This window comes from Armigeres subalbatus, chromosome 2 (assembly GCF_024139115.2).
Source record: "Armigeres subalbatus isolate Guangzhou_Male chromosome 2, GZ_Asu_2, whole genome shotgun sequence".
Lineage (NCBI taxonomy): Eukaryota > Metazoa > Arthropoda > Insecta > Diptera > Culicidae > Armigeres > Armigeres subalbatus.
In genome coordinates, this window is record NC_085140.1 from 112,104,133 (window position 1) to 112,116,997 (window position 12,865).

General features: G+C 41.9%; 1 protein-coding gene across 2 annotated transcripts in view; it reads right to left on the reverse strand.

Annotated features, from left to right (window-relative positions):
• LOC134210686 (putative uncharacterized protein DDB_G0282133) overlaps window positions 1–12,865 on the reverse strand; it is a 597,983-nt gene that overhangs the window by 118,509 nt on the left and 466,609 nt on the right. The window lies entirely within an intron of this gene.

A 12,865-nucleotide genomic window follows, 5' to 3' on the forward strand; every position in this document is an offset into this window, starting at 1 on the left:
GCAGAGGGTTACGGCAAGGTGAGGGTCTTTCGAGGATTGATACGAGTGGTACGATTTTCACGAAGTCCGTCCAGTTATTTGGTTTCGCCGACGACATTGATATCATGGCACGTGACTTTGAGAGGATGGAGGAAGCCTACATCAGACTGGAAAGCGAAGCTAAACGGATTGGACTAGTCATCAACACGTCGAAGACGAAGTACATGATAGGAAGAGGCTCAAGAGGGGTCAATGTAAGCCACCCACCACGAGTTTCTATTGGCGGTGACGAAATCGAGGTGGTTGAAGAATTCGTGTACTTGGGCTCACTGGTGACCTCCGATAATGATACTAGCAGAGAAATTCGGAGACGCATCATGACAAGAAATCGTACGTACTTTGGATTCCGCAAAACGCTCCGATCGAATAGAGTTCGCCGCCGTACCAAAATGACAATCTACAAAACGCTTATTAGACCGGTAGTTATCTACGGATACGAGACCTGGACGATGCTCGTAGAGGACCAACGCGCACTGGGAGTTTTCGAAAGGAAAGTGCTGCGTACCATCTATGGTGGAGTGTAGATGGCGGACGGATCGTGAAGGAGGCGAATGAACCACGAGTTGCATCATCTGTTGGGAGAACCATCCATCGTTCACACCGCGAAAATCGGAAGACTGCGGTGGGCCGGGCACGTAGCCAGAATGTCGGACTGTAATCCGGTGAAAATGGTTCTCGACAACGATCCGACGGGAACAAAAAGGCGAGGCGCACAGCGGACTAGGTGGATCGATCAGGTGGAGGACGATTAGCGGACCCTCCGCAGACTGCGTGGTTGGCGAAGTGCAGCCATGGACCGAGCTGAATGGAGAAGACTTTTATGATTGCACATGCCACTCCGGCCTTAGTCTGGTAATAAATAAAAATAAATAGGTAAAAATAAAAAGAAGACGCACGACGGTGTTAACTGTGACAGATCCTACAGCACAGCATAGGAAGATAATTTTAAAATGCTTATAATAAATTCTAGACAAATTGTAATTAAAATCTGATTGTTGTACGACACGGAAAAAGTTGATTTCAGAACTTTATTTTTTTTTGCATATTTTTCAAAAATGTATCTATCATACCAGTTCGAACGTAAGATTTTTCCAAGCTAATTCTTCACTTATTATGGAGTAGGGTTAACGTCTCGAAAACCAATACAAGATCACTTTTTTGTCAAACTCATCCGTACCAAATCGTTAGCTCAGGAAAAACGTTCGGCTGTAGTGGAATGGACGTTGCTTTCGTTGGTCTTAGCTACTACGACGATAGACGGAAATATCTGCCGTCAGAGATGTTCTTTTATTGTTCACATTTTTAATATTTAAATTCATTTAGTGAGTGCAACTAATAGATGGATATTTGAGCTTTCGAAATGTCACTCCGATCTGTCAAAATAATACACGCCGGGGTCACGTGGGCGCGCGCACGCGTGTATTTAACGTGCACCATTTTGTCAGATTGATGTGACATTTCGAAAGCTCAAATATCCATCTATTAGATGCACTCACTAAATGTATTTTATTTGGTTGTTTAAATTTGTAAAAAAAGAGCAGATTTTTTGCCAACTGTGTAGGAAATCTCTGTCTGCCGCGTTCCTATTCGAGAAATATTCGAATACTCTCAATCGGGCCGCCGATTAAGATGCCGACTTCTTCGGTAGAAACAATATCGACAGTTGTAATGCGCAGGCGATGATGCAATGTTTTTATTTGGAGCGTTCCAATGAACTTGTATATTATTGGATCGACTCAGCGGCGGATGATGCGTGGTGTTAAAAATGTAAACAGCTCAGATGACTGAACGAGAAAATATTTCAAGTGCGGGTAATTGAATACCTAGATGACATTATATTCGCGATGAGTCATTCAAATCTACGCGTATAAGCACTGGTGCAAAGAAGTAACGTGGAACCGTGCAAAAAAACATTTCACCATACTAGTCGATAAACGCATAAACTTGGTAAATAATTGGACAACAATTGATCGTTAAACCTGGCTGGTTAGCTCATTGTACTTCAATTGCTTTGTAGTGTGGGTTGCAGAATATGACTTCCGATCGTAAACATATCCATATTTTCTATATTGAATTTCATTACTCAAATTAATCATTTGATTTCGCAGTCCACCCATCAAATTAAGCGTGGATTTACTGATCAAATTTTGCCCATTCTCATAGATCGACTATTCGAAGCGTAGATGAGTTTGTGTCACACGTGGAGGCTTGATGATTGATTGATTTAGTGAATATGTTATTATATGAATATTTTGTTAGATTTGATTGAATTTAAGTTGCCAATTGTTCTGTATCGCTTCTTTGTGCCATTCTTGAAGTAAAACCACACAAACCAGCTTTACGTAATTGAATCATTCAATACTAACTGAATTGCTTTCGACCATGATAGATGACGACCGATAATATCGATTATCTCCGGTAATCAAATTTAGAAAGAAAAAACAACATATTGTTGCAACTAAGTGATGGAATTTTTACGAGCGAATCCATGGCTAGCGAGCGATCGGACTAGTGTTGTATAGGCCACCAAATAATTTGCGGTTGCTTCCTCCATCGCCCTGTAATGGAAAGATTGAAGTGAATTGAGCCAAAGTGATCGATGATGATTTCCGAATCGGTCATTCAACAAATTATTTTCAACACTTCGCACAACAACGCGACGGGTGTAGAGCGCATAACATGGAACAACATCAGCAACTGGCGCGCCACGGCGTGGCGTTGTGGCCAAATTGGAGATAATTCATCAAAACTGCTACAATTTAACGGAATTGTTGTTACGAATGCCTCGCGTTCGTTGTGATAGAGATGAATGGGCACCTAACAGGAGAATTGGAGCAGATTATGGATGTAGGATAGTCGACTTCCGAAACAGTAGATGCGGTTAATAATGTGTGGATTACGCGAGGAACGTACGATCGAATTGAGTGGACTCACGGATAATAACACCACCGATAACAATATAAAGATTGGTTTCAAAAGTTGATGTTTTGTTATGTTTCCTTTCTTGAAGAAATTATCTTCCACTAGAAGAAGATATTTTATGACAATTGGATGGATTGTACAAAGTAATGAACATACATAAAATATGTCGATATTTTCATGCAGTGAGAAAATGAAGGGCGTGATTTAGCGTTTTGTCCGCCAGGTTCCCGTATCAATGCGATCATCAACAAGGTGCCCAATCGCACTGGCAATGGAGGCAAGGGAAACTCCGCTGGTCATTTTTTAAGTAATATTGTTGGACAACGACTGTAATCCGGTGGTGAATAAACGAGCACAAAGTGTTGGAATTCAATCGAATACCATTATCAGTGGGGGACAATGGGTCTGGGGGGTCAGCGTCCTGACCAACAGTCTGGAGGTAAGATAATAGAATCGTTCAAAAAGTCTCTTATAAGTTAGCTTTCTTGCTTTCAGATACATTAAATTTATTCTAAAAGCTTTCTATGTGGTTGAAACAATGATCCATTATCTACCCCATTTGACCAATTGCCACCCCAGACGATGGTAGTAATTACTCGTTTTATGACAGTTTTTTTTAATGGTAAAGGAAATCTGTAACCAGACATCTGGGCGAAGCACAGATAGTGTGAAGATGGAATCATTATACTGCCAGTTTCCTAAAAAAAACTAATTCTGTTTGCACTAGTCGACGGCCCTCAATAAATTATTACTTCAGGGGATCTTATGACAGGTGACAACTTTACCTGACCCATCGCTTGAAAGGAGCTGAAGCTCATGCATTGATTCGGTTCGGTTCCTGAAATAATTCGGTTCATGGCAATGAGATTCATTGTATGACCTGTTTCTAGTTTGGGCACGGTTCTCATATTTGCTGCATGAAGTTGCGGTGTAATAATTGTGGCAGTGTGCACCATACCGAAAAGTACGTTGAAATGAAGGACTGTCCAAAACAAGCGAAGTTCTTTAAAATCCAGGAAAAAGCTACCAGGACCTTATTGAAGAAGAATCGCGTCCCAGTGTTTGAAGAGTAGAACTATCCGACCATCCGGATTTCCCTACAAGCGACCACATTCTAACACCAAATTGTAAACATTACCAATTTCAAGGAAGGAGCAATTGCGCTTCCAGCTTAATGACTACTGCGTCATTATTCTAAATCCAACTTACTCCGTCTAACACTCTTCTTCTTATTCTTCTTATTGGCATTACATACCGCCCCCTCCCCGCCCTGGGACGTAAATCAAAGGAAACTTGAGGAGGTTAACTCAGGTAGTGTGGGGATGGGATCACCCGACCCACTAAAACCAAAACCCTTTCGCCAGTCCGTATCCCCCGGCCCACAATTAAGCAATACATCAGGGGAGGACTATTGAGAACGCTCATGCCTATGCTAACGCACTCGACGTTATAACAGAACATCGACTTCAAGTTTGGTAACCTCACAACCCGTCGATTGCAAGCTATAATAGTAACCTATCGGTCTGTATCATAAACTCGCATAGGAGACGAGCACCCTGACAACAAAAGCCACGCGTGAACCGCAATGACCTCTATATGTATCTACATACGGAGGTCCCCGCAGCCCACCCGCGATGTTTTTGTTGTTGGGGTGAGCATGGTGTTCACTGCATCACAGTAGTCTCTACTGCAGCTGCTGGTTTTGTTCAAGACGCCACAAGCGCTGTAGTTTCGACATAATCTGTTGAAACGCTGTGTTCACCGCATTCCTTATTTATAACCTCTTCCCGACACATCCTCTCAACGGGGTTGTCCGAGGTTACATGTATGCCGCTGACAAGTAGCATGGCATGGCATTTAAAAACCAAACCCCGGGCATGCAAACATCACATGCTAGGCCGATTCTATCTCACCTACACATATCGCGCACTCCGCAGAATCTGCAAACCCGAAACTGTGCAGGAACTTTTTAAAGCAGCCATGTTCAGACAACACTGGTGATAGGTGACCATGCTTCCTACTAATCCAATTCGATACCTCCGGAATCAGTCTATGGGTCCAACGACCTTTGGTTGCAGTGTCCCATGCTCTCTGCCATTTGAGCAACGAAGCTGCTCTCTCAATACGTCGCACTTGCAGTATTCTTCCAGAAGTATGTCTATCGGCATCATCCCAGCAATGACGCACACCGCCTCATAAGATATGGTGGGGTATGCGCTTGCAACCCGCAGACACATCAGCCGGTGTACCATGATTGATTTCTTAATATTGCACCCGGCCTCTAGTGCTTTAGACCATGCTGGTACGCCGTATCGGATAATAAACAATGCTACACCCGCTATACATAAGCCTACGCACCTGACTTTGCACCGCCGATCCGTTGGACATCATTCGCTATAAATATTTTATTGCCAATGAAGCTGTTTGGCATACATAATCGACGTGGCTCGTTAATTGAGCTTATCGTCGATCATCACGCCCAGATGCTTTAATGACCTCACGGAGTTAACTGTGCAGGTCCCTACGTTTATCTTCGCTTGCTGCAACCCATGGTGCTTATGCACCACAACAACCTCAGTCTTGTGATGTGCTAACGCCAACCTCCTTGAGTTGAGCTATTCTTCAACTCTGCTAATCGCGTACGAAGCTTTCAATTCGACTACGTCGAGAGTGTCGCCTGTGGCCTCTAGCATTACATCATCCGCAAAGCCTTCTATTTTCACACTAGCCGGGAGATTTAAGCGTAATACTCCGTCATACATGATATTCCACAGAACCGGTCCGAGGATCGATCCCTGTGGAGCACCTGCTGACACTTCAATCGACTGCTGACCAACGTCGGTGTCAACTAACAATATCCTGCTCTGAAAATAGCTTTTCAGAATCCTGCACAGATAATCTGGGACTCTCAAGCGATGCAGGGAATCAGCTATAGCTGCCCAGCTAGCGTTATTAAATGCATTTTTTTTACATCTAGTGTAATCAATGCACAGTACCTAATACCTCTCCTATTCAAATCCCGCGCTATATTGGCCGTTTACGTTACTGACCGAATTGCTTCGATGGTAGAACGGCCTTTACGGATCCCATACTGGTTGCTTGATAAGTCACCAGCACACTCCGTGCACACTTAAATCGAGAACTTCAACTCGGTAATATTTTTTACCGAGTTTTCCCGGTAAACATGAATTTGAACTGAGAGGTCAGTAAAATTTGAAATATATAGTGAGTTTTGTAATAAATTATACTGACCTCTCAGCAATGGTACAAAATTTACAGGGCATCGGTAAAATAGATAACCGAGCTGCTCTGTTCAGCAAATGGGATTGAAGTCTGAAAAAAAAATACCGGGAACTCAGCGAAAAAAATACATTTTGCTGAGCCAACGGTAATACTTTTACTGAGTTCAATTCAGACTAATTTCACATGACGCTCGATGTGCCGCCCCCGCCATATTGCGTATACATTTTGGTTTGGTAGTTCTAAACTAGGGTAGCTTGTGCTCGTGTTTTATTGTCGTCGCAATAAAATAATATGTTTGAAATTGATATTTTCGGTAAGTAGAAGCGGTTCACTTTATTTGGCAGCCATGGCCTGCATTAAGAATAAAAAAAATCTAATTGAATTTCAGAAATTTGGCTGTATCCGTCAGGTTTTGCCCGGGGAAAGCAATATTCTTCTCGGTTCAAAGCAGCACGTCGTCGACCACGCATGCATCCACCTCTATCCTTGTGCACCCCAGTACCCGTCGGATTTCTATTACGGTAGCCTCACTCCGGGGAATTCAAAAAAGCTGCCCCATGAAATATATACGGGGATCCAAATAATACGGAAAACTTTCGCAGGGTGTGAGGCTTCCTTCAAGAACAATCTCCACCGGGTCGGACAATTTTGTTCGAAAACGCTGTGGAAAATACTGTAAACATAATATAATATCAATAATAAACATAATATCAACGAAAATTTGTTTCGCTTATTTTCCTTATCAATAAAGAAAACGAATACCAAATTACATTTTGCTCAGCAATATTCACCAGCAATTTTTTTACCGAGTGCTCAGTAACTGTTACAGATCAGCTCAATATTTTTTGACATTTCATCATTGAGGCTGTAAACCGAGAACTCGGTAAATGGTTGAACTTTTTACTGAGCAGACTGCCGAGAGCTCAGCTGTTGAGAAATCGGTAAACCGTTTACCGAGCCCTTTAAATTAAATTAAGTGTGTATAGTCTGTCAATCTATTCAGGATCACCCTCTCTCTCTAAGAATTTACCAGTTGGGTCGAGTAGGCAAATTGGTCTGTATGCTGAACGCTCTCCCGGGGATTTCCCAGGCTTAGGTAATAGCACCAACTTCTGCCGTTTCCAACGATCTGGGAAGTTTCCTTCGTCCAGAATCGCGTGCTTAAGGACCAGGTTAGGATTGTTTAGCTTAAGTTTAAGATTGTTAGCTTAAGTTTTCTTGCAACGGCGATAAGCTCATCGTTAGTCACTAGCGGTATCACGCTCACTGACTCGTACGGTGTGACAGGCAGTCATGCTTTGGGAACAAACCTTCAACGATCCTGGCTAACATCTCCATGGATTTCTCAGGAGGTGTGATGTTGGTCCTAGCCATCACTATCCTGTATGCATCCCCCCATGGAGTATTATTGGCCATCCTACACAGCTCTTCAAAGCAGGCTCTCTTACTACATTTGATTTCGTAGTTCAGAGCTTTGCTCGCTGTTTGGAACACCCGGCGTCTTTCTAGCCTGTCCGCTTCGGTTCTAGCACGTCGCAACCTTCTTTTAGCTCTAAGACAGGTTCTTCGAAGATCGGCTATCGTGCTCGTCCATCAGTGCACCGGTTTGCGATTCCTGGTTGGCATAGTCCTTCTGGGCATTGTCACGTCATATACTCGTGTTAGGATATCGGATAAATCATCACCACTAAGGCCTAGAAGGCCCGATTTTCCCACCGTAGTGATTCTTCCAGCAGTTATGGGTCGAACTGCGAGGTAAGCCATCCTAGATCAGCTTTACTGACCCGCCTTGTGGTTCTGTTGGGGGTATAGCTGACCATAAAACGTATTTCCTGATGGTCACTAGCAGTATACCCGTATACCCTTCGTTCAGGCTCCACTGTCCATCCCGTACTGCAGATGGCCACGTCGATGCATGATACGCCATTCGGTCCTCTGAACGTTGAAGCTTGGCCCTCGTTCAGCAGGACTACGTTCAGTACCGCTATGACCTCTAGCGTTAGTGAACCGAGAGGCCCAATCCACTGCCTACGCGTTGAAGTCACCTGCTACAACTAATGGTTTAAGACCAGTTAGTCTCGTTACAAGATTATCTAAAACCCTAGTATACTGCTCTATGCTCAAACAAACCATTTTCCGACGGCCTTCGAGTCGCGTCTTGTGATTTAGCAAACCACAAACGGTCTTCGAGACGCGCCTTGTGATTTTGCAAACTGAAACATATCACTTGTCACAATCTAACCACTTGAATCCAACTCACCTCATGAAATCAGCGACATGATCCAAAAAAATAGACTGACGGGATTGCCAAAATGTGCGACCCCAAATGGCCGGAATGAAGTTATGACAGCAACTCTCCGTGGATGCGTGTGCACGCCGCGAAGGTCTGACTAGGAGAGGCAAAGTCAAGGCTTGCTGCTCGCCGATTGACACGGTGATGTGTGAATCTATTTACACACGCTGAAGGCATTTTACTTAAACCCCACTAATAACTCAGCCATTTTTCCACGAATTCTGGAGATTTTGGTATGAATCGTCAGTAAACTCTCTAAGATTTCATACAGCTATTGTAAACAAATAATTCAATGCATTTAACTATTGAAAAAAATTAATTTTAGGTCTCCTGTAACGAAGCATAGTATATCATCAAACGGACGAAAGCCTAAAAATATCGGAATCTATTCTATATAGCGGTAAAGATGGCTTTGGCAGGTTTTGTTCTATTATTGTCAGGGGGGTTTTTGTCGACCAAATTTTATGAAATTTGGCCACAATATTCTTTGATATGCAAAGATAGTTTAGGCCAAATTTGATTATCAATCATAACCCCCTGACAATAATAGAATAAAAAACCTGCCAAAGCCGTCATTCCCTCTATATATCTATATATAAAAATGAGTTTGCATTTCCTTTGAGGCAATATAACTAACGAACGGGCTGACCGATTTGCTTACCATCTTAGGCTGTGCTGTGTTTTTTAATCTTTTTCTTCTTCTTCTTATTGGCATTACATCCCCTCACTGGGACTGAGCCGCATGGGCGTAGCCAGGATTTCGGGAAGGGGGAGGGGGGCAACTTTTTTCTAAATCGTAGTTTTATAGTAGTTTTATAAAAACACATGAATATTAACACATGAAGCCAAATCCAAACCAAATCGAAACAAAGGATAAACAATAAAGGATTTAAAAATGCGTGATTTATTGCTCATCAGATATTTTTAAATAAAGTGAGAAAAATATTAACGAACTTAGTATTCAGAAAGAAAAAAAAATCGGCTATTGTCCGTTGCAACAATATATAGACTCTGGCGCAACTTCGTATTGCTTCGAATTTTTAGCGTGCATACCAATACATTCAAACTATCTTCGTAATTGTTTTTGTTGTTGTTTTTTATCGAACACGCATGTTTTTGTTTACTCAAATAAACAATAAACAGTGCCAATTCATTTGTGTGTGTGTGACACGGGAAAAATATGCACGCAAATAATTTTTGCGCAATTATTATAAAAATCCTGCATTCTTCCTTAAGTCTTGTCTTATGCATTCTTCCTTAAGTTTAAGAAACCTAGAACAATACATCTGAATTTCTAAACAAATCCTCTCTGAAATAATATTTATTATAAAATAGGCAGAAAAATCATTATGCGAGCTTTCTCCAGGAATTCCTTCGACAATTGTTCCTGGCATTCTATCCGAAATTCTATCAGGGATTCTTTAGGAATGCCTCCAGCAACTTTTGCCGGGAATTGATCCGAAAATTCCACCATTATTTACTCCAAGAAATCCTTCACGAACTTCTTTATAAGTTCTGCAGAATTCTCTGCAATAATTCAAATAATTTCGTGCTGTTTCCCTTAATTTTTTAGAATAAGAATATTCCGTGGAAATTCCGCAGAATTGCCAGTAAACATTCCTGAGAATTTCACGAAAAATCTTCGAATTTCTTGTGTAAATTCCATAAAATTTTCCGTGAAATGTTTCGAATAATTTCTTGTAAAAATTTCAAAGAATTTCTCCAGGAATTCCACCGGAAATTTATACAGAAATTATACCAAAAATGAAATCAACAGTGGAATTTTCGGAGGAATTCCTAGATTAATTCACAATGAAATCCTGAAAGAATTCCGGTGGAAATTTCAAGATCCACTGGGAGATCCTCCAGGAGTTTCTCCGAAAATTCCTTCTGGAATTCTTCCAGGAGTTCCACCGGCATTTCCAATTTCTCTAGGATTTCCTTCGAGAAATAATTCCGGTAGTTCTATCGGCAGTTCCTCTGAAAATTCTTCCGGGAATTTCGGTAGAATTGGAATTTATTTAGGCTTCTTCAGGAATTTATACAGATTTTCCACCAGAAGTTCCTTCAAGAATTTCTCTGCGAGCTCCTCAGGGAATTCTCCGGGAGGTCCTCTGGTGATGATGATGATGGTCCAGCCAAACCCAACAAAGGTTTCAGCTAGACGAGATTTGTCTATAAGATGAATTCTCTTGTTTCCGAGAATGCTTCTGGAAACCCCCGGGGTTCCTTTGAAAATTCTCCCGGGAGTTTCTTCAGAAATTCTTCTAGAAAATTCCTTCGAGAGTTCCTCCGGGAATTCCACCAGCAATTCATCCGGGAGTTTCTTCGGAAATGCATCCGGGAGTTCCACCAGAAGCTATTCCAGGAAATTATTCATGCTTTTTTTTCAGAAAATCATTTGGGCATTCTTCAGAAATTAAGCTGGAAATTCCTCCAGAAGTTCTTCCGATAGTTTCTCTGGGAGGTTGTTGTTGTTGTTGTTTTTGATTTATTTAGGTGACCTTTTCAACTTGTTGTCATTTAAGTCACCGGAGGATAAAATTACAATACATTCTTATATCTAGTCACTGTGGATTTATCGTTCGTGTTAGCCTTTGGTCCGGGTTCCCGTCAGGTTGGTTGTCTTGATTCCCTTATGCTGCGTAGCTCGGTGGTTGGCTTATTCATCGTGTAAGTATTTTTGCTGATGCGTTAAATTTCGTGGATCAAATTCGTTTTCGTGAGGTATGATGCTGTTTTTCTAAGTTCATTGATGTCGTTTCCTAGGGCCAGGTAGAGTGACTTGGCGATATTTTCTTCGATACGGTGTTTAGTGAATTTGGTGCATTCCAGAATGATGTGCTTCACTGTAATTGGGGTGCCACATGCTGAGCAGGTGGGTGCGGCTTCCTTGCGGGCGTAATGTCCGTGTGTAATTCTAGTGTGACCGATTCTGAGTCGGGTAATAGCTTTGCTTTCTTCTCTGTTCATCGAGAAGGATGTTGACCATTCGCTTGTATCATATTTTATTTCTCTCAAGTGTCCGCGGTTATTGTGCCAGGCATTCTCCCATGTTAGTCTTGTATGGAGTTTAACTAGCTTTTTGTAATCATCGTATGGTGTTTCAATATTGGTGGATGTCTGTGCTGCTGTGGCAAGTTTCGCTAGTTTGTCGGCTTTTTCGTTGCCAGTTATGTTGATATGAGCTGGTACCCAGCACAGGTCTAAGCAGCCAGGGTTTTGTTTTACTTTGTTTTGATATCTTCTATCCATGGGTGGTTAGAGTTGTGTCCTTTAACTGCCGCGAGGACACTTTGAGAATCGCTGAATATGACCGTCAATTCAGTGGGGTTGAGGTCAATTGCTTTATTGATTGCGTATGCTTCCGCGCTGAAGATGGATAAATGTTTAGGAAGATTGATGCTAATTTCATGGTCACTCGAGTATATTCCGCTTCCCGTTCCTTGTCTGGTTTTTGATCCATCGGTGTATATGTGTTTGTGGTGGGGTATTTGAGTTTGCATGCTTCGAGAAAACGGATTCTTTTTTCGGTGGGTGTTAGAGTATTGAGTGTGGTTATGTTGACTCCGTTTATTTGTTTGATGGTGTTGTAATTTGATTGTCCTATGGTAACGTTTACCTGTGGAATGTTCAGGGTCTCTGATTTTTCGTTTGATCGCTCTGTTAGTGTACAGGTTGGGGAGATAGCTTTGCGGCACATTTGTTTTGTACTATATAAGATAAGTGCTTCAGATATTCTAAGATCCAATGGAAGTTGTCCACTTTCTGCTAACAGGCTTTCAATTGGGCTGGAGTGAAATGCCCCAGTGGCTATTCGAACTCCTTGATGGTATATGGGGCACAGTCTGTTGAGATCGGTATCTTTAGCTCGGCTTATTATAGGGCCTCCGTATATAAGTCTGGGAACAAGCATGGTGTTTAATATCCGAAGTAATGATCTTCGATCTGCTCCGAAAATTTGTGCTGCTTATACTTTTCATCAGGGCTAATATTCGTTTACATTCATCTCGTTTCGTTTGAATATGATGTTTGAAGTTGAGTTTGTGATCTAGCCATATTCCCAACAGTTTTGTATTTTTGTTAGTTTGATTGGTTCTTTATCAAGTATGGCAGGAGGCTGTTTTAGAAGTTTTTCCGGTTTCCAATGTGCATAATTGACGACTTTTGAGTAGAGATGGTAAATCCAGTTTCAGTGCACCAGTCTTTAATTCGGTCTAGGATTTTTGTATCTTAAAGCGGGTCCATCTGGCGCATCTTGTGGTTACGGCGAAGGTGATGTCGTCTGCATATAGTTTGATAATGGTGTTTTGGGTATCCAATCGTTTATGCTATTGATAGCAACTAGGAAGAATGTGGCAGCAAGTA